A 23,363-nucleotide genomic window follows, 5' to 3' on the forward strand; every position below is an offset into this window, starting at 1 on the left:
ACGTAACTGTACCACCTCTAATATTCTTGTTACACCTTTACATGTCTCTGATCACTACGTTGTTCAATTCAACATGATTCTCCCATCCATTGTAAAACCGACCCCACCTTTGGTTTCCTTTCGCCATAACCTCCGTTCCCTCTCACCCTCTCGCCTTTCCACTGATGTCTCTGCCTCTCTTCCCACAATAAATGTATTTTCCATGCTTGATGTAAACACTGCCACAGACACACTTAGCTCTACTTTAACAACCTGTCTAGACAACATCTGTCCTCTCTCCTCTAGACCAGCACGGACTACACCACCCAGCCCCTGGCTGTCTGACGTCCTTCGTGAACTCCGGACTGATCTCAGGGCAGCTGAGAGGAGATGGCGGAAATCTAAAGATCCAGCTGATCTAGGTAAATATCAGCTTCTGCTTGCAACTTTTTCAAATAACGTTAAAACTGCAAAAACTTCATATTACCAGACCAAGATCAACAGCACCACAGATACGCGTAGCTTGTTTAGAACATTTAACACACTTCTCTGCCCTCCCCCTCCACCACCTGACACATCACTGACAGCAGATATATTCGCCACATTTTTTACTGATAAGGTTACAGCCATCAGCAATACATTCACAGCACCACACCCTGTCAAACACCTGGCTCCTGTATGCAACCCTTCTTTCCCTATGTTCTCTCCTTTAACTAACACTGAGGTCTCTAAACTCCTCCTCTCCAATCACCCCACAACCTGTTCCCTTGACCCCATTCCATCACACCTTCTCCAGGCCATCTCTCCGTCCATCCTACCGGCACTTACACACATAATTAACACATCCCTTCTTGCAGGCACTTTTCCCACTACATTTAAGCAGGCTCGAGTAACCCCACTGCTGAAAAAACCTGCACTTAACCCCACTCAGATAGAACACTACAGACCAGTCTCTCTCATCCCATTCATGGCAAAAACACTTGAAAGGGCAGTTTTCAATCAGATCTCCGCCTATCTCTCACAGAACAATCTGCTGGATGACAATCAGTCAGGCTTCAAAAGTGGACACTCCACTGAGACTGCCCTGCTGTCTGTCATCGAGTCGCTGAGACAGGTGAAAGCTGAATCCAGATCATCCGTTCTGATTCTGCTGTACCTTTCTGCTGCCTTTGACACAGTCAACCATCAGATCCTACTCTCCACCCTCTCTAAACTGGGTATCACTGGAACTGTGCTTGACTGGTTCAACTCTTATCTCTCAGAAAGGTCCTTTGAGGTAGCATGGAGAGGGGAAGTATCCAAGCCACACCAGTTACTTACAGGGGTACCTCAGGGATCAGTGCTTGGGCCACTTCTCTTCTCCATATACACAACATCACTGGGAACCATCATTCAGTCACATGGTTTCTCTTACCACTGCTACGCTGATGACACGCATCTCTACTTGTCTGTCCAGCCCAACAACACCACAGTGACCGCTCGAATCGACGCCTGTCTGGCAGACATCTCAGCCTGGATGAAGGAACACCAACTTCAACTCAACCCTGCCAAGACCGAACTCCTTGTCTTTCCAGCCAACCCGGCTGTTGAACACAACATCACCGTGCAGCTGGGTCCAACTACATTTTCGCCTTCCAAAACGGTCAGAAATCTAACCATTGATGATGAGCTAAATTGCACAGACCACATTTCAAAAACTGCAAGATCATGTAGATTTACACTCTACAATATCAGGAAGATAAGACCCTTCCTCTCTGTACATGCCACACAACTGCTCGTTCAGTCCCTTGTCATAACTAGACTGGACTACTGTAACGCTCTCATTGCAGGCCTTCCTGCATGTGCTATTAGACCCCTGCAAATGATCCAGAATGCAGCAGCACGTCTGGTCTTTAATGAACCTAAGAGAGCACGTTACACCACTCTTTGTATCTCTCCACTGGCTGCCGGTTCATGCACGTATTAAATTCAAGGCCCTGTTGCTGGCATACAAAACAGTCACTGGGTCTGCTCCAGCATACCTAAAAACATTTATGCAGAGCTACGTTCCCACCAGAAGCCTGTGGTCGGCTAAGGAACGTCGCCTTGTCGTACCAAAACAAAGAGGCACCAAAACACTTTCCCGGACTTTCAGTTTCATCATACCACGGTGGTGGAATGACCTTCCCAACTCAATCCGGGAAGCTAACTCACTCTCTATCTTCAAAAAACGGCTAAAAACACATCTTTTCCAAAAGCATTTAACCGGTCACTAAAAAAAAAAAAAAATTATTTACATTTCTTGTTGCACTTAAATCTGTTTTGTATACTGTTCTGATGATAGTGAAACTTTGTAATATGGCACTTTTTGTACCACTGTCTCCCTCAGATGATTCGCTGATGTTCTTCCTCTTTTGTAAGTCGCTTTGGATAAAAGCGTCTGCCAAATGAATAAATGTAAATGTAACTTCTTATATGTGGGCTTAGACCAGTCATCGATTCAGCGTCTGCAGTTAGTCCAGAATGCTGCTGCCCACTTCCTGACAGGAAAGAGGAAGAGGGACCACATTACACCTGTGTTGCGGTACCTCCACTGGCTCCCTGTTCATTACAGGATTGATTTTAAAATTTTACTTTTAACTTTTAAATGCCTAAATGGATTGGCTCCATTATACTTAACAGAGCTTCTTCATGTTCATACTCCAGCTAGAGCACTGAGATCCGCCAATCTCCTCCTCCTGGATGTACCGAGAAGCAGACTAAAAACCAGAGGTGATCGAGCCTTTAGTGTAGTTGCCCCTAACCTGTGGAACAACCTGCCAGTCCATATCAGAACCTGCCCAACTCTCGAATGTTTTAAATCATTGATAAAAACACATCTATTTTCTTTGTCATTTCCTTCGAGTTAAGTCTGTTATTTTCCTGGTAATTTTAATTTTAATATCACTATATATCGTATACTTCATATTATAAATGTTTTATTGTTGTACTTTTATTGTGTGAGTAGTGTCATGTTGTTGTAATAACCTGTGAAGCACCTTGGTCAACTTTGGTTGTTTTAAGTGTGCTATATATAAATAAAATTTATTGATTGATTGATTGATGGGCATTCCGGCTCTTTTCAGTGAGCCGGCTCGTTCGGCTCAGCTCACCAAAAAGAGGGCTCTTTTGGCTCTCAAACTGCTCTTTAAAAAAATATATGTTTTGTATTTTTTTCATGTCAAACAGTTTGCGATACTTTGACTTTGATTGGTGTTAAAACAATTCTAATTAAATTATTAGGGTGCGCAGTTTTCATATGCCGGTGTAGGTTGTGAGTAGAACCGGCTTTATATGAGATTTTGTTTTGGCAAATTCTACACTGTGCTCTAACATTGCCTACATTATTAAAATGCATCCAAATGCTATTGTGCTTCTGACTCATTTTCCACTTTCCAGCTGTTGTTTTCATAGATGTCCTTCCTCTCTCTCCTCAGCTGCTAAGTGTGTAACTGCATATGAGTGATTTGGCTCCACACTCCCTCATGCATCTTTGGTTCATTGGTTGAATCTGCATGTCTGATTGACAGGCACAACAGGTGAGGCTGTTAACTAATGTGTGTGCGCTTGAGCATTTAGGCCTATATTATTTTATTTCATTTTTCGTTCTTTGAATTAGTTAATTCTATTCATTTAAATCTTTTAATTATTCATATCTTAATTTTTCAAAAATTTTATAAATAGATTTGGCTCTTCTGATATGCGAGCCAGCTCCCAATTTTCACCTACAAGAGCTGTCAATCACTTACTTATCTGTAATGGGGTTCACATGGGCATGTTGAAGCCCAGGGTGGCCGCCTATATCGCTTGTAGGATGGCCCGGTACCTGCATAGTAGAAGGCTGGCCCAAATCACCAGCTGCCCACCGGAAAAACGTCTGGTGCTCCCGATGGCCAGTCCAACCCCTGGTTCCACTTGAGAGTACAACAAGAGTGTATTTTTGGGCAAAAAAGTGCTCAAAATTTAAGGCACTTTTTTCTGTAAAGCTTCTTTGAAACACTATTTACTATAATAAGTAAGGCTGGGTAAAGAAACAGATTTGAGTTTCTTTTATTCTGATACAAAAGCTGTCTATTCAATTTGATTCCGATTTCGATTCGATTCAGTATCGACTCATATTGTTACATTTCTGTTACAATGTCCATTTTTGCTTACAGTTGAAGTCAGAAGTTTACATACACTTACGGTAGGTTGAATTCATTAAACAAATGTTTTAACCACTCCAAAGTTTTAATAATAGCAAAATACAGTTTTGGCAAGTCTACTTTGTGCATGACATTTTTCCAACAATTGTTTGCAGACAGATTGTTTCACTTTTAATTAACTATATCACAATTCCAGTGGGTCATAAGTTTGCATATGCTAAGTTTACTGTGCCTTTAAGCAGCTTGGAAAATTCCAGAAAATTATGTTAAGCCTTTAGACAATTAGTTAATTAGCTTCTAATTGGAGGTGTACTGAATTGGAGGTGTACCTGTGGATGTACACAGTTCAAAAAAATGAAGGGAACATGTAATCATCACAGTATAACAGCAAGTCAATTAAACTTCAGGGACATCAATGTGTCCTGTTAGGAAGCCTAAGCGATTGTGATTTGGTGCAAATAAATGTGACAACAGGTGCACTGGAGAGGCAAAAGCAAGACAACACCCAAAAAAGGAATGTTTTTTCAGGTGGTGGCCACAGATAATTGACCTTTCCTCATCCTTCCTGACTGATTCTTCTCTAGTTTTGAGTTTTGCTAGTGTCCTTGTCACTACTGGTAGTATGAGGCGGTACCTGCAGCCAATTCAGTTTGCACAGGTGTCCAGCTCCTCCAGGATGGCACATCATAGGTGCCGTCGCAAAAAGGTTTGCTGTGTCTCCCAGTACAGTCTCAAAAGCATGGAGGAGATACCAATAGACAGGCCATTACACGAGGAGAGCTGGACTGGGCCATAGGCATCAATGCATCAGTAGGACCAGTATCTGCTCTTTTGTGCGAGGAGGAACAGAAGGAGCACTGCCAGAGCCCTACAAAATGACCTACAAGGGGCTGCAGGTGTGGATGTTTCTGACCAAACTGTCAGAAACAGACTCCATGAGGGTGGCATGAGGGCCTGACATCCTCTAGTGGGACCTGTGCTCATAGCCCAGCGGCGTGCAGCTCGATTGGCATTCTCCAGTGAACACCAGAATTAGCATGCTTGCCATTGGCAGTCTGGAGTCGCCGTGGTGAACATTATGCTACCTGCAACATAATTTAGCATGACCTGTTTGGTGGTGGGTCAGTGATGGTCTGGGGAGGCATATCCTTGGAGGGTCACACAGACCTCCACGTGCTAGGCAATGGTACCCTGACTGCTATTTGGTACCGGGATGAAATCGTCAGACCCATCATGAGACCTTACGCTGGTGAAGTGGGCCCTGGGTTCATTCTGGTACAGAAAAATGCCAGGCCTCATGTGGCCAGAGTGTGTAGGCAGTTCCTGGATGATGAAGGCAATGATCCCTAGACCTGAATCCAAATGAGAACCTTTGGGACGTTATGTATCGGTACATCTGATGCCACCAAGTAGCGTCACAGACTATCCAGGAGCTCACTATTGCCCTCATCCAGGTCTGAGAGGAGATCCCCCAGGACACCATCTGCTGTCTCATCAGGCGCATGTCCAGAAATTGTCGGGAGTGGGGGCCATAAACACTACCGAGTCAAATTATGAGATATGGAACAGCCTATGATTTCAATTGTTTACTTTGATTTTCGGTGTGAGTTTGAATCAAGCCCTCAATCGGTTGGTGATTTTGGTTTCCATTGACCGTTGTTACGTAATTTTGAAATGACCTACAAGGGGCTACAAAAATGACCAAAAATTACACAATGTTCAGTAAAGATTTTGATCTTCAAAATATTTTGTTCATCAAGATCCTATGTGTGATTTAAGTGTTCCCTTAATTTTTTTGAGCAGTGTATTTTAAGGTCTACCTTCAAACTCAGTGCTTCTTTGCTTGATATCATGGGAAAATCAAAAGAAATCAGCTAAGACCTCAGAAAAAAATCGTGGACCTCCACAAGTCTGGTTCATACTTGGGAGCAATTTCCAAACACCTGAAGGTGCCACGTTCATCTGTACAAACAATAGTACGCAAGTATAAACACCATGGGACCAAACAGCCATCATACCACTCAGGAAGGAGACACATTATGTCTCCTAGAGATGAACGTAGTTTAATACGAAAAGTGAAAATCAATCCCAGAACAACAGCAACAGCATCTTGTGAAGATGCTGGAGGAAACAGGTAGACAGGTATTAACTAATTGACACAATGTCGAGTGAGTGACAGATAGGGAAATATGAATGCTTCATTCAAGGTCGAAGTACTTCACATTCTTTCTTATAAATGCTGTTTGATTTAGTTTTTTCCTTAATGATAAATAATGCAATAACTATCAAACATGGAATAACATGTAATTAAGCTGGCTGTTTTATAGGATGAATTCATGAGTCATGTTGTTGTTAATGTAAGCTCTTCATTAGTTCCTGTTAAGTTCATTCCTTAACTCATCATTAATTTATGTGGAAGTAACTATTAATTCAGATATTAAGTCATGATTATTTATGTACTGTTATTATAAAATGTAACCCTACTCTGAACATTTATTTGCAAGTGGCTAATCATAGTAATTTTCAATTGTATAGTGTGAGATTTGGTTGCACATGTAAGTGTGCCTGAGTTATGATTTGGTAGCAATCCTCACAAACAACAAATTCCTAAATATGTCCATATTTAACATAGGAGTATGCATAGATAATGCCATATTACAGAGATTTTAAAATTGATCATAGATGTACTGTATTGTATTGTATGTTCTGTTATTGCATTTCAGGAAATATTTATTATGCACACTGTGTTTATTCTAAGAGAAGTTGGATCATCATGAAGTTAGACTTGATTTGATTTGAGCCCACATACTTCTGAGAGCACCACAGTTCATCATTCAGTAGGATCCATTGTCTTGTAGATTATTTTTTCAAAATGTTATACCTAATGGTAGACCAAATGTTTCACAAATATAGTCCTTTAATACTGTATCATGGAATCAAACATCTGCTTAACTGAAACTTATTTCTGTACTCTAGAGTTCATATTTAAGCTTTGTGCTTCCACAGTAATGTGCACAGTGCCCTCAGAAGCAATCCCATTCAATCTCTTTCTTGCTGCCTTTGTTCTCGTGTGGGAAATTTTCAATCTTAGCAAATGTTACAGAAAGATTAATTTGTGAAACATAAGGTTTTCATTTCATAAACTTAAATTTAGATCATATATTCTCTATGGTCACACTTTAGGCTCTGTAGGATAAAATATCAAAGGCATTTCAATAATACCGTAAGGGTGTATTGATTTTTACAAATCAGTAAGAAACTCTGTACATTCAGTTCCACTTATGTAGTCAGCTTTTGTTGTCTGTTGTCTGTGAGGATTGCTACAAAATCAGGAAACTAAAACAAAAACAAAGTGAAACATTGTTCATTAACAGCATTGATCAACAATCTCCCCAGCAGTTAGTAATGCATGGTACATTAACAAAGGCATGGAGCATTTTTCAGACCGTTAGGTGCAAGTAACTTGTTTAGAACACATTTACATTTGCTTTTCACTCTCTACTATGCGTCAGTGCTTTGACAATGAAATATTCTCACTATCTCACTGAATAAGATTAATGTGTTCTTAAACTAACTCAGAATACTAGTGTCCAAGGTTGAAACATCTTCAAACAATGTGTAATTGATTATGTTTTAGTGGAACAGTGGTTACTATAGTCAACAAGAAAGATGTATCACGGTGTGGGTCTGAGCACATGACCTCCCCAGGGGAGAGCCTACTTCTAGAGTCTTTTCTGGTTTGTGCTACTCAACTCCACCGGAATGATGGCAGCCTCATTAAGAAGGAGCTCTTTTCCTGGCCTGCCAAAGTTATTTATACAATGATCACAAACAGGATTAATAAGGTTTAATTATAACAATAATTGTTAACATAAAAGTTTAAAGCTCTAAGAATGGTTCTAATGGGTTTTCTTATTCTATCGAAAACTATAACAAACACTGAAGTTGTACAGCATTATTTAGCCAAGTTGGACATGCTCATGGATCAACCTTTGTTGGTCATGGGACAACATTCTTATTAAACAAACCTAGGCCAAACCGTATTTTTAAAATTAACCTACCCCTTAAATCTGAGGAAAGTGATAGATTCTTAAGAATGTTGTTTCTGCCCCTAACAGCCCTCAATCTAACCCTCACCATAAAATCTAATTGGTTTATTGAAATATTGTTCCTGGACAAACAAGGATTTTTATGCAGAAATATGTCCTACTTCTACACAACTTTTAAAGTCTGAAAAGGTTTTAAATTAGTAGGCATCGCACACTTATCATCTTTTGCCACAGACAAAAACTGAGCATCAAATATTAAACATGTTTGATATTCTCAGACTAGATGGAATCATAGATAGAGGTTAAGAAATCGGAGACTGTACCCATCATAAACTGTGCAATTTGCAGTGAAATATCCAACTGCCCCAATATCTGCAGACTTGGGATGACTAGCGCCAACTATCACCAACTCAGCCAGGCTAAAACTGGTGCAATGTAGTCATGTAGTGTAATTCAGCATTATGCCTCTCAAATGATACAGTGATGTGATATATTTATTTATTTGGTAACACTTTACAACATGGTTCCATTTGTTAACATTAGTAAGTTTAATTTAACAATGAACAACATTTTTACTGCATTTACTAATCTTGGTTATTGTTAGTTACAACCAGGTTTGGGAGGGTTACTTTTCTGTACGTGCAGTCTGATACAGCTGGTCGTTTTGGCATGTCAAGTATCTGCCTGCTCCTGTGTTAGCAGTACATGTACACTGTTCAGCACATGGCGTGATTTAAATTGGACCCCCAGTGTCGCTTCTTCGACACAACGTCGAAGTGAGTGACAGATGGGGAACGTCTACAGTACAGATGTAACCTCCGTTCCCTGATGGAGGGAATGAGACGTTGTGTCCTCCCGGCCACGTCGCCACAACAGAGCCGAGCCACTGTTGTGGCCGGACCATTTCCGGCTCCTTTGAAAAATCCTCAATGAAACAGACGCATTTCCCTGCCTTTATACCCGTATGTCCAGGGGCGGGACATGCAAATTCTGTCTGCCAACTTCTCATTGGCCTTTTTTCATAGATCAGAGGTATATTAGCCACACAAGAGAGACCCCTAGTGTCGCTTCATCGACACAACGTCTCGTTCCCTCCATCAGGGAATGGAGGATACATCTGTAACCTACACGTTTTAATGACTAATGCAGCTTTCACTTTCTTTAGTCTATGTTTGTGTGGAGGGGAAAAAGCAACAAATATCTGAAATGTCAACAGAATGCAATAAGAAGTGTGCTGAAGGACAATTTTGTCTTTATACACCTGAAGCATTTGCTTTCATTCTGAAACCACTTTGAAGTTTGTTCAGCAGGTAACTAATCATAAAATATAGAAGTGTTTTTGTTACATTTATATTGACAATTGTGTTTCTTAGTTGTGAACGTTAAAATTAGCTTAAAAGATTGATGTTGAGTTTATGGTTACAATTTGAATTCAGATTTATGAACAGATTCATTCGGACTCGACTCGGTCTCGGCCTGTTATGGACTCGGTCTTGAGTCTGACTCGGACTCGACTCGACTTCATTGTTTAAAGGCTCGGACTTGACACGGACTCGACTAAGGTGGACTCGAACCCAACACTAGCATATTGTACTATAGGCCCATGCATATTACATTTACAGTATTCTTGAAATAAATGAATGCTTAAAGAACAAAACTGATGACTTGATGATATAGATCAAAATCTACTGCTCTTCTTTTCCTCTTTTTTCAAAGATGGCAATTTTTTTTTTATTTATAGTCCATCAAAACATAACAAAAATTACCAATACAGTAGTGGTCATTAACTGCAACAAATGGCAGGCTGATATAAAACAATACAAACTATTTTGAAATAACAGTAAATGTCTCTCTGAACAGAGTGATGACTCCAGTGATATGTTTTCAACCATGAAACTGCCAGCTAGCTAAAGCGGTGATTTTACAGCAATTGCGGTTGCAAGTTGTCAGAAATCGTCAGTTATTCCACCCAAAGAAATAATACAGTATACTGTATCTTTAAATTAGATACTTGAAATGTCTCCAACCTCATGATCATGTTTTTACACAACACAAGCTGAATGAAGTTTGCAGACCTGGCATAAAAAGTTATTTTTAGACATTTTAAATTAAAAAGACATTTTGGATGCATACTACAAAGCAAGGCATTTTACCTAAATTCCTTCTGGGGCATCACTACTTGCCTCAGCATCTATGTAAATAGGCTAAGAACTCATTCATCACTGTGCTTCAGGTTTTTGTGATATGCGAACCTTTGAGAGCATGGCCATTCACAGGCTTTGCCTAAGTCCCTCTACATGATTCAATCTCCAAGATGGATCAGCACGGCTATATTCAATGTGTCCCCCAAGTCCTAGCAAAATAAAGCTTATCAGCCTCCACCAGGCCATGTATATTTATGCTTTATATGGAGAAATTAGATTCCTGTGTGCCCAACACTGGGTGATCATAGTAGTTGGATCATAGCATCATCACCTAAATCTGGATTGCACGTGGGTATAACAATCTCTTTTGTTTCCCTCTCTGTTTAAATTAATATATTCAAAATATCCCTCCTTATATATTTTCTGACAAATAGCTTCACTCAGAATGCTTTGGAACCTTAATGAATTGTAATTTTATGGGATATAGTTAATTAGCATAACGTATTCTTTGCGAATCTAATGTTTGAGAATCAAAAAACATATTATCTGAAACAAATTTTAGCGAAATTGGCAAAAAAAAAAAAAAACATTACAATCATATTTCCAGTTTATTGTCAACCTTCATAATATAGCTGCTCAATTTTGGAAAACCCTCTCAACACATTATTTACTACTTAACTAAGATGTATTTCAATTTCCGCTAATGTAAATTATAATCAAGTACTTCCCAAGAATATGAGCACCAATTACTTGTTAATAAGTTTTGTTTTTTGCTTAAGTCTGCCCCCTGGTGTTTTTTTGTGTAAAATCAAGTACTCGGCATTACATGAGATTCTTTCCTAAACTATCACAATTTGTTAATGCTGTTAGCCTATTCACACTACTGATGGAAATACTTCAACTGTCAATCAGAAGAATGCCTTGTATCCTGCTAAGTGAATTCCACATGTTTTGCCCGGTGGGAGTTGTGTGTTTTGGTGGTTAGTGTTTCCTTATTAATGAAAATCAGTTCATAATTAATAATGACTATATAGTAGATAATTAACAATTGTCATTCAAAATAAAACTGCCGCAGTAAGAACCACGTTATCAGGTAAACCTTCATTAATGGTCCAATGAATTTGGTTGCTCTTATTTTGTGTTGATTTCTTCAGCAGGTGAGAATGAGTAGTGTTTATGTGCACTGGGCACTGCTTTCTATCTTAAGATTTCTTTTCACCAAAATTACCCTTGCTCTCGCAGCTGGAGGTCGATAGCTGCTTTACAGAATAGATGCCTTCAGGGCACTTTAACTGAATCCCATTTCCCCACAGGGCTTCCTGATAAACACACACACACACACACACACACACACACTCAAACTGTTTAATTGCTGCTAATTTCGTAAACAGCACAGTAAGCATCATCTGCACTTGTGCCTAGCATTAACTATATCACAAAGCAGTCGTAGTATGCACGCATCGAACATGTCCGTACGGCTCATATTTGAGAGAATGTTTTGAAACATATTGGAAACTGGAACGACACATGGAAAAACTAAGCATTCCCTAGCCTCAAGCTGGGATAGGAGAAAGTATTTTAACATATAAAAAGACTTGCAAGTTAGCCAATCAGAAAACCTAACGGCTGCTCTCAACTGTTGGCTCGAGTTTTGGGGCGGGACTACCTGTTTGTACAAAAAATGACAGAGCGAGTGTTTGGGAAACCTGTTTAGAAATGGTCATTATTTTTACAATTACATTTGGTACCACTAAGGGTGCATAAATTGCTAACAGCAGTTTTAAAGTTAACAGGGAGGACCATGGTTTGCGTCACGTTGGATCATTCATTTTGTTTTAACCTCTTTGCGACCTGCTGGTTATCACTCTGCTGTACAAACACAATTTGTTCCTACACTTTGGGTTTTATTATTTGCAATGTGCTCTCTTTCTAGGTACCTGTTATTTTTTTATTTCACTTGTTTGTTTGTTTTTTCTTTACCTCCTTCCCCTTCTAAGTTATGCTTCTATCATTCTATCATCTCATATTTGATGTTTATCAGGCAGCCTGGTAGAGAAAAAAAAAATCTGCAACATATGACAATTTGATTTTCTCAAATCTACCAAATTGTCATATGTTGCAGATTTGTTTTTCTACCAGGCTGCCAGATAAACTTCAAATATGAGATGATAGAAATGATAGATATATAGTATGTGTGCAAGTGTGATAATGTTTAGTTATGTTTGTGCCCATGACACACATACATAGACACACATTCACAAAGTGCAGACAGTTACACACAGCCCATGTGAACCAGAAGAACAAGTTTTATTTGGATTCACAATTAAAATCAAATAAATATAACATAACAGGAATATTTTAATAGACATTACAAAGCAAGAGAATGAACCATTTTTATCTCAATTTCTCTAATAAAATGACAACAAAGCAGCCATGTATTAAGGTAACAGCGCCCTTTCCAAATGACTAGACTGGGTTTAATAGGTCACAGAGACCAATATTTAATGAGTTATAATACTCCACCTGTGTTTTGAACCCTGCTGCCTGGAACAAGCAAATATAGCCTATATAAAACATTTGCACAATGCTAATGATACTGGAAAGAGCATAAAAGTGATCCTACAGTAATGACACCATTGAACAATCTCATTAACCACTAATCCATTAAAATGGTTTTGGCAATTTATTTAAAGGACTTGTTCACATGAAAATGTAAATTATGTCATGATTTATTCATTATGGTGTTGTTCCAAACTCTTATGACATTCATTCGTTTTTATTTCATGGAACACTAAAGGAAATGTATAAGAATGACAGTCTCAGTAACCATTGACTTCCACTGTATGGAAAAATATGCAATGAAAGTAAAAGGTGAGTGACTGAAACTACAGTACCTAACATTTTCTTTTGTGTTCCATGGAAGAAAGTCAAAGGGGTTTGGAACTACACCGTGATCAGCAATTGATGACATATTCTTCATTTTTGAGTGAACTATCCCTTTTACTGCTATTCCCATGTTTAACAGACTATTTTGTTTATTGAATTTATCTGATTGAGGGTTGCAGAGATCGTTCATTCCCATGCATTAATACAGATAGTTATTCTCTATGTGTTATATGTATTAAATTAAATACATATTATCCAACTAACCAATCATTAATGAATTAGATTAAAGCATGATGCTGACAGTGAGAGAGGTGTTGGTGATAGCTAGGTGTAATTGTATAAGACTATCACCAGATGGTGATGTAGGGCACTTTTTAAATTAAACTGTAGAAGGTGGGCTTATTAATTCAAGGATAGAGCTGAAAAGTAAACAAAATCTATCCTTAAAGGCTTAAAAAAGTGTTTTACAATAAGTCTGAATAATTAATTATTCTGGTCATTCATCCAAGGTCCTTCCTTGTGTGATTCAAATCTTAATACTTTTGTCTTTTTCATTTTAATGAGTCATTAAGAAAAATATCTATCACTCACATAGCAGTCATTATTAGTAATTATTCATTCAGATAAATAAAATAATAATAGTACTATCTATTGCAAATATTTCTATCAAGGATTTACAATAGTTTAAACATTGAATCCCTAAAAACACTTCCTGCATTGATTCTATTATTTAATGTGTCATAACCTACTTTACATTATGTCTGTTAACTGAGATAACTGTCTTGTGAACTAGCCGCTTAAATGTTAATTTTACATTGTGTCAACTGGACTAATATATGGTTTTGGTGTCGAATCACATTCCTTTTATCCATCAACAGTGCATGGTCAATTTTACTGAGCATGAGCAGCGCTGCAAAAATAAACTCTGAGCCGAAACCCCTGCTGCACTGCCACGCTTCTGATGTTCTGATGTGAATGCTCTAATCTGTTATTATGGACGACGAACAAACTGACCATGCCTTATTGTATATATATTTTAACTTGTCTGTGTTTGTTTGACTATCTTTAAATATCCTGCAATCTAAACTGTGTGACTTTGCCAGTTGTATGAAGTGCATTTCAGTGCACTGAATAAAAATAATTTGGCATGAGCTATGCTAAATCAGTGCAGTTCCCAAGTGCATGGACAGCACAATTGCAAAGGTTTCATACAGGCTGTTATTTTCTACAGAACAAATCTTTACTTTTTGACTTAGCTCTAACAAAACCTTTGTGCTTTGCTCATAAAAGTTTTGAATACAAACTACTATTCGGGTGCTGCGACGTAACGTGACTAAATGTTACTGTTATTAATCTCTGGCGCTATGACCATGACTCACAGTATCTATATCCATGTGACCAGCCCACTTTACCTAACATACAGCTCAGTTTTGATCTTATTCACACAGTGCACGCTATTATTTCTGCATGTCTTGGCATAATGTTGCCTAAATTTGGTTACAGTCAAATTAATCCCCTAGGAGGATTAAAACTTCAGGGACTGCAATTTAAAAAAAAAATCTGAACTTAATAAAAACAATTCGACTTCTTGTTGGGCGCAGCTAATAATTGTTATTTTCAAAAGTTGTCCGGATTGATGACTACAATATGTGTACTAGGTTCGGTGACTGTAGGTGAAACTGACCCCACCACTTTAGTCATAAGGTGGTGCTATAGAGCCCTCCCTCCACACCCATGTGTTAACCTTTGCCCAGGCCTTATGGCTAACAACTCAATGTGACATTTTAAGCATGCCAAGTGCCTCAAAATCACACATATATACAAAGAAAGGAATGATAAAATGTAATGCATTGCCATGGCAACAATATTTAAGATATCAAGAATCCCTCCATAATTTGACATCAGCAGGGTTTTGGCAAAATTGTAAATAATTTGGAAGCAATACAGGTAAACAAGTGCCACACTTACTGCCGCCAGTTGGTGGCGCTACAACCATGATCCACAATAGTCACATCCATATGATCAGCCCCCAAGCCCAAACATACAGATTTTGATCTAAATCGCACAATGCATGCAGATGATATAAGACACTTCTTGTTTCCCTTTTTGTTGCAATTAATGTATTCCCTTGCCATATCAACACTGTTCAATATATAAAAAATCAGTTCACAATTTAGCATTGTCAGTGTCTTGGCATAATGTTACCTTAATTGCCCCTATAACAAGGGGCACTACAGAACACCCCTAACTTTTCCCAGCCCCAATGGCTGACAACTCTGATGTGTGTGCAAAATTTTAAGAGATTTCACACATGTAATGTACCCCAAAAAAACGTTGAAAAGATTAATTATAGTAAATATAGCAGCGATGATGGGCCCAAGCACCATGGGTCCATTTCCACTTGGTTGCTTTTGGAAAACAATGCACAATGGACACATCAACAACTCAACATTAATGTAAAAACTTGACCCTAATCATACAATGTGTAATAGATATATGACACCATTCCAGTTTGACTACAACTTCGTGTAATTTAATCAGTTGCCATGACAACACTATTAATGCCATCAAGCCACCCTTCAAAATTTTCCTTCAGCAGTGACTAAACAATTTTTAAGTGATTTGTGTAAATGTAAGAGGACTATTTCAAAGTCTTAAGTGTCACACTTCCTGCTGCCATTTGGTGGTGCTATGACTGTGATCCACAATAGCCATATCCAAGTGATTAGCCCCCAAGACAAAACATAACACTCAAATTTGGTCTAAATCACACAATACACGCAGAAGATATGAACACTCCCTGTTTCCCAATTTTTTACATTTATTTAGTGCATAGCCAATTCTAACATGTTTTTTTTTTTTTTTTTTACATTTGTGGAATTTAAATGTGTACATAAATGCTCAAACATATTAACTTTAATCGTATTTGTTCGTATACGGCCATATACCCAATTTAAATATCATACAATGTAATAATTGCAACAGGCTTAATAATTGAATCCTTATTTGTTTTTAGTTTACAGATTTATTGTATGTCTATTTTAACCTTAAATAAGTTTTCTTGCATTACCTAACTGCACCATAATTTAACTACCAATCTTTCATCGGGGCAACGTAACTGATTATGTTGTGACAACCAGAAAAGTTAAATTCCTGGATTTGTAGCCACAACGTAATTTGGAACAGTCCATCATGAGGACGTTGTGCCAATGTCAAGGAACAATAGTTGTTTTTGGTTACCAGTTGGTAATCACATATTGCAAATAGAAGATATGAGACACTTCCTGTTTTCAATTTTTCGCTTTTAATTTAATGCCTCACAATGGCAACACAGTTCAATAAATAAAAAATGTGTTCATAATTTAGCATGTTCAATGTCTTGGCATAATGTGGTGACAGTCTCATGATTCCCCAAGGAGTAGAAAAAGCTTTCATATATCTGATCTTTTTGCATTATTGCTCTCAGTGCTTGAAGTGGAAGAAAAAAAGTGGTGGGGGGATTATCTTACCTAACACAAAAATAAAATGGTTAATATTGTGCATTTATTTACGTTAAAATCATATGCAATGATATTACAATGGGTATTTAATTAACATTTGTGTCTGGCTGTAAATTCCTTAAGATCTGGTTGAAGAAAAAACCTCACACCCTTGACTAACAAATAGGTTTTGATTAAATGTACTTTGAAAACATACAATGTAGGGATATTGTTTATTAAATCTGAGGAAGAATATTTAGACATGATTAAGCCTATCTTTGACCATATCAACCCACATAAGAGAACAGTGGAAATCTAATGTAGAACTCTGATTTACAGAAAATAATGTAGCCTAAAATTTAAAAAAGAGCAGTGATGAAGTGGTGGTATGCAAGAAAAACTGCTTCCTGCTCAGGATGTGCTACCAGCAGTGAAAACAGTGATATGTAAATCCTAAATTTGGATAGCACATGTTGAGGCATGGGAAAACCTGTCGGTATATACTTCAATAGCATTAAAGTTGTTAAAATACTAGGTAGCACATCTTATCAGCCAGATAATATCTTTCAGGATGTGCTACCAGCATAACTATCAGATACAGTGTATCGCCCGTTTCACATCACAAGCATAATCAGCACGTGAGCAGGGCGTATTTTGTTCGTCGTCCATAATAACAGATTAGAGCATTCACATCAGAACATCAGAAGCATGGCAGTGCAGCAGGGGTTTCGGCTCAGAGTTTATTTTTGCAGCGCTGCTCATGCTCAGTAAAATTGACCATGCACTGTTGATGGATAAAAGGAATGTGATTCGACACCAAAACCATATATTAGTCCAGTGTGTCTTTATTCTGTATGAATTAGAGCACATCTGAAAAAAGAAATTAAAAGAAAAAAGAAATTCCAGTAAGAATTTAAACCGATTTAAAAGATGTTAATTATAGATCTTAATCATAATTATGGGTTAATATTTAAAACTACAGTAAACTACAATTTATGAGCAAGAAAATATGAGACTATTAAACATGGAACATTATTCTGATTTCACACTGCAGGAAACCAAGCTTCTGGCTTCTTTCGAGCAGCAGACTTCAATGGTGGAAACAAGGGCGAGTCTAGCCCCTTCAGCATCCCTAAAAAGGAGCTCAGCACCCGTAAAACTTGGAGTAAGAAATGTTGTTATTCTAAAATTTTTGTTCGTCTTTGACAAGGTTAAATAATGTCCAAAACGTACTCCGTAGTTTGTGGTTTAAAATGTATGCGTTAAGGATGAAAATGAATACACCCCCGCTTAGCAAATGGTGTCATCCTCTTCTCTTCTTCTACTTCTCCTCTGTACCTGCACCGCTCAGCACGACCGTCATCCAGCGCGAAACACACACAGAGGGAGAACCCGTTATGTAGTGTTGTGAATCCAAGTTGCTCCAAAGCTGTGTCTCACACTTCTTTCCTTTTACCTAGAGTTGTTCCGATTCCGAAACCATATCGGTGAGTACTGGAGTCAGTATCCTGAATTACCATGGTACACCTATAATAAGTTTTTATTTTTGGACTATTTTAGTCCAGCGGGTCGCCGCCGCTGTGGAGTAGCACAGGACCTGGGTGTCTCGTCCTTAGTCAAATACGGAGAGAAATAGCGCCGGTTACAATGTTCTTCCGCAAGACGCATGCAGTTCTGTTTATTAACTGCTAGAGGGTGAAACAAAAAAAGATGCGCGACAAATAAACGGCGTACCTGTGTAGTGCGTATGTGTGTCTCTGTTGGTAAAGTTTATCGTTAATTTGATACTCATTTTAACAATCGGGAGTCATGTAAACATGACATCACGTGCGTCTTTTCTGGTCAGTCGTCATGGAAACATGAAGCCCTGGCGTTTGGACCAGAGTAAAAGAAACATATCACTGTATACCACCAGTATGTGTGAAAACACTCACTGTGGCTTTTTAAATGAATTGTTATTCATTCCTAGATTTATATCTGTTATTTTTCAGTTGTGGCTGACTATCAAACTAGACAATAAAAGAAAGTTTAATGTTTTTCTTTTGCTGTATTTATTCATTGCTCACACACAGAGGATTTAACCTGAACCAGGCTTAACTCCTGAACTCCTAGCATTACTCTCTCTCTCTCTCTCTCTCTCTCTCTGTGCGCGCGCGTGCGTGTGTGTGTGTGTGGCCTGCCAGTGAGCAATGGACATATGACAGTTCTTTAAAAGAAAAAAGACAGATTCAGGTGAGAGACTAGGGACAGTCCATAATGACCTCTGTCATGTTTTTTGTTTTTTTTTTGTTCTTCTGAAAAGTGTTAAGCTAAAGTAACAGATAATGCAAACCAGCTATCTGTTGTTGTATCAAATTACTTATCTAGGCAATGGTCCCCTGCTTTTATTTTTTTTATTTATTTCAAACCCACAATGGAGAATACAGCTTCTCTTGTGAAAGGAATTTGTGATTTAAAAAAGTTTCTAAGCCCAATAATAATAATAATAATAAAGACATTTAAAATGCTACGCCTCTGTGTGCCTTTTGATCATATCCTTAGAATCTGTAAATGGTCTCCATAACATTTTTGTGACATGACAAACTGACCTCAACTCTCCTGCCTACAATATATTTGTGTATGATTGTCAGTGCCAAGTCAGGGAGATGGAGAAGGAGAAAGGGAAAGCATGCAGAAAGAACCAGGTGAGGAAACAGTTAAAGCTGTCTCAATACCCTCATACTCAGTTTGGCACACTAAAAAGAGCCATTCAAGAACCATTTTTTGTAAATAATTTACAGAAGATGAATTACATTTTGTTGTCCAAGTACTTATATAAAGTGGAATCTAATCTAACCAATCTGATTACTGTTGATACAAAAGGAGGCACATGGAGTTAACGGTCAGGAAAAGCAGCTGAGTGAAGAAGGTTTTGTGTTTGTTACAGGGGGCTGTCTGTGTGAACTCTCACAATTAAGCTGGTGCTCTGAAAAGGTCTCAAAAAAAAGGGGAAAAAAAATCTGGATTTTGGAGTTAGTTGAACCAATGTTAAAATGATAAAGTTATTTTTCAATAGACATATTTTTTATTTTTGTGTGAAAAGAGGGTGGGTGGTGGCAGTGGGGCTCATTGGGTGCTCAGCACCCCTAAAGCTCTGACCCTAGAATCGCCCCTGGGCAGCGCTGCAGTTTTAATAATTTTTTTAAGCTTTATAGATTGTAATAATGTCTTTTAATGTTAATAAAAGTGATTATAAATTGTTTATCTATGGTTTACAGTGAATAAATTATGTGGGTTTGTAACATAGATAATATGTGGTCTATGTAAAAAAAATAGAAAACAAAATTGGGGAAATATTTATAGGGTTTATAGGAAAACCCTATAAAATCATTTTGGTTAGTGATTTTAACATTAAAATGTGTTTCCAAGGGTTACAAAGGATTAATATTCATTAACCTTGGCAAACAAGATTGACATACTACTTGGCCAATCGTAACCAGCCAATGGCAAGGTAGCTCCACACAATTGTTCCGGTGTCTCTGGGAGCGAACACCACCACGATGGATTTTGAAATGAAACGAACAAGATGTGCTTTAACTGCAGACTTTCAGCTTTAATTTGAGGATATTTACATCCAAATCAGGTGAACGGTGTAGGAATTTTGTATATGTGGCTCCCACTTTTTAAGGGACCAAAAGTAATGGGACAATTGGCTGCTCAGCTGTTCCATGGCCAGGTGTGTGTTATTCCCTCATTATCCCATTTACAAGGAGCAGATAAAAGGTCCAGAGTTCATTTCAAGTGTGCTATTTGCATTTGGAATCTGTTGCTGTCAACTCTCAATATGAGATCCAAAGAGCTGTCACTATCAGTGAAGCAAGCCATCATTAGGCTGAAAAATCAAAACAAACCCATCAGAGAGATATCAAAAACATTAGGTGTGGCCAAATCAACTGTTTGGAACATTCTTAAAAAGAAAGAATGCACCGGTGAGCTCAGCAACACCAAAAGACCCGGAAGACCACGGAAAACAACTGTGGTGGATGACTGAAGAATTCTTTCCCTGGTGAAGAAAACACCCTTCACAACAGTTGGCCAGATCAAGAACACTCTCCAGGAGGTAGGTGTATGTGTGTCAAAGTCAACAATCAAGATAAGACTTCACCAGAGTGAATACAGAGGGTTCACCACAAGATGTAAACCATTGTTGAGCCTCAAAAACAGGAAGGCCAGATTAGAGTTTGCCAAAAAACATCTAAAAAAACCTTCACAGTTCTGGAACAACATCCTATGGACAGATGAGACAAAGATCAACTTGTACCAGAGTGATGGGAAGAGAAGAGTATGGAGAAGGAAAGGACCTGCTCCAAAGCATACCACCTCATCAGTGAAGCACCTTTTTCTTTTCTATTTTATATACATATAGAAAGAGGGAAAGGAGAAAAGGTTCACTGCGCACTGCCTTACAAATTCTAAATCCTAACAGAGGAAAGAAAGTTTCTGACAGGCTTGTGAGACACACAGCACAGTTTGCTCTTAAGAAAACGGATCTGACGACACGCTGGTGACGTGTCTCTTTATAGCCTGGCCACAGGTGCATCTAATGATCTCACCAGCCGAGGCTATAAATTCTGGTCAATGTTCATTGACATAGTGACTCTTTTTGTAAAGGGAACATACAGTACTGTTTTTATTTAGCTATTTATTGTATTTGTATTTATTTTTATTTAAATGGTCAGCAATTTACTTATACTAATCAGTACTGATGTTTATGAAGCTATTTCTTGTATTTTACTTATTCTTTATTTTCTCAGTGTTCATTCCTAGAATTTCTTGACAATGTATAATAATAATAATAATAATAATAATAATAATAATAATAATGTCAAATTTTCTTTAAAAAATTTTTAATATTTGTTTAAGAAAGCAGCATTCTGAGTACCTTTGCATAGTCATATCAGGTCAAATCCACATAGAAAAGATCTGTTTTCATTCCAGCTCAAAATGTAAATATCAGCCACCATATCGGTAATCTGTGAATTTTCCCCCTCTGAAATCGGTATCGGTATCTGTCTCAAAAATCCATATCGGTCGGGCTGTAATGGGGACACTAGAAATGCCCTCATAAACCACATTTATAGCATAATACCCTTGTAATTACCAGTTTGTAACCTAAAACAATGTCCTTGTAATTCAACTTATTTAATCATATATTCAGACCTCAAATCCCCACAAAATCACCCCATATTAAAACAGGAATACTGAGATTTTCTGACATCACACAGAGGGAATGGACAGAGCAGCTTCCCTGGTCCTCTGATTATATTTGTTAATGTCTCCTCAATATTAAATTTGCAATTAATGCTTTACCAAAAAAGTGATGGATTGATTCTGCCGAACAGAATATTAAAAAAGGTTTGACAAAAGGGGAAATTTAAAAAATGTGTGGAACTTGCCAGAATTGTTTTAACAGGGTACATTTGTCACAGATTTGGCAGGCCAACCCTATACACACAATCCTCTATCCTGCTTCCTTGATAAATTAACTCTGCTTTAAATGTTTAAGATGCATTTTCCTGATGAAATGGGAGGACTCTGACACTTGCAAGAACAAAGAACTTTCAGTGTAAGTAATGGAAGTTATGACATCTTTCTGTCTCCACATTTTGTTGAATTAATTGAATGGCAATTAGAAAAATTTATAAAAAAAAATAAGATACAAAAAGATATATTGTGTACAGGTAGATTGTGTTTGTAGTGTACTGGAAATGTAATCGCAGCATAGTTCTAGCAGGAAGACTCGCAGCTGTACATCATCGCACCATTAGCTAGGAAACTCCTAGCCAATCATGCATCAGCCATCACTTTATAACTCTGCTTACAATCTATCACATTGCTGTTACAGTGTGCCAACATGGCAGCCTCAACCTCAACCACCCCACCATCACCAGTTGAGTCCCGTCCTGCACAGGGTAGGCTCCTCGCCCCTGCCTCCTATCGCCGGCAGGATCTGACAGTTCCGTGTACAACTTCTTTGGACCGCCAGGCGTGTAAAAGAGAGACATCACATTCCTGTTTCATTTTCATCAAATAAATGTCATCTTAAACTTAAAAGTCTGTGAGTCTTCATGATAGGAACAACACTATATACTGTACAGTTGGAATAATCATAATATATTATTATTTTGGTTTAAAACAGCCATTGAACATACAGTATGAATAGCTCACAAATTCACGTGTTAAAGTGTTGCTCAGAAAACATTTGATGTGGTTGCAAATTTTGAACACACCTGTTCACAATGTTTGAACAGCAGAGAAAATCAGAGCCTGAAGAGTGATTCTTTTCAACGTTCAAGATAAATTGTATGCTCCTTTATTTAAGGAGACTTTGTTTACAGATTTGGGCCACCGGTACATGAGGGACAAATATCTCTGTAACAGGAAACCATAGCCTCCCATTTAAGACTAGAAAATAATTGCATTGAATTTGCTGTACTGTTTTCCCTGAAGACTGAAATAAGATGTTACACAAGCAATAACTGCTGGAAGGAGGATTTGGCTTAGATAAAAAAATTACAATTACTACATTGACTGACTTTACTTACCACGGATCATTGAACATTCAAAACAGTGCCAACCAATGGACTCTACAAGACCCCTGCAAATGTCCTGTGGTATCTGGCA

At 38.1% G+C, this 23,363-nt stretch overlaps 1 long non-coding RNA gene across 1 annotated transcript; it reads left to right on the top strand.

Annotated features, from left to right (window-relative positions):
* The first annotated feature begins 17,804 nt into the window (after window positions 1–17,804).
* LOC127648997 (uncharacterized) lies at window positions 17,805–22,613 on the top strand. The gene is made up of 3 exons (XR_007971250.1): window positions 17,805–17,865; window positions 22,246–22,305; window positions 22,585–22,613. It is a non-coding gene; the product is annotated as an uncharacterized LOC127648997 (long non-coding RNA).
* Window positions 22,614–23,363: the final 750 nt, after the last annotated feature.

This window comes from Xyrauchen texanus, chromosome 9 (assembly GCF_025860055.1).
Source record: "Xyrauchen texanus isolate HMW12.3.18 chromosome 9, RBS_HiC_50CHRs, whole genome shotgun sequence".
NCBI classification, from domain to species: Eukaryota; Metazoa; Chordata; class Actinopteri; order Cypriniformes; family Catostomidae; genus Xyrauchen; species Xyrauchen texanus.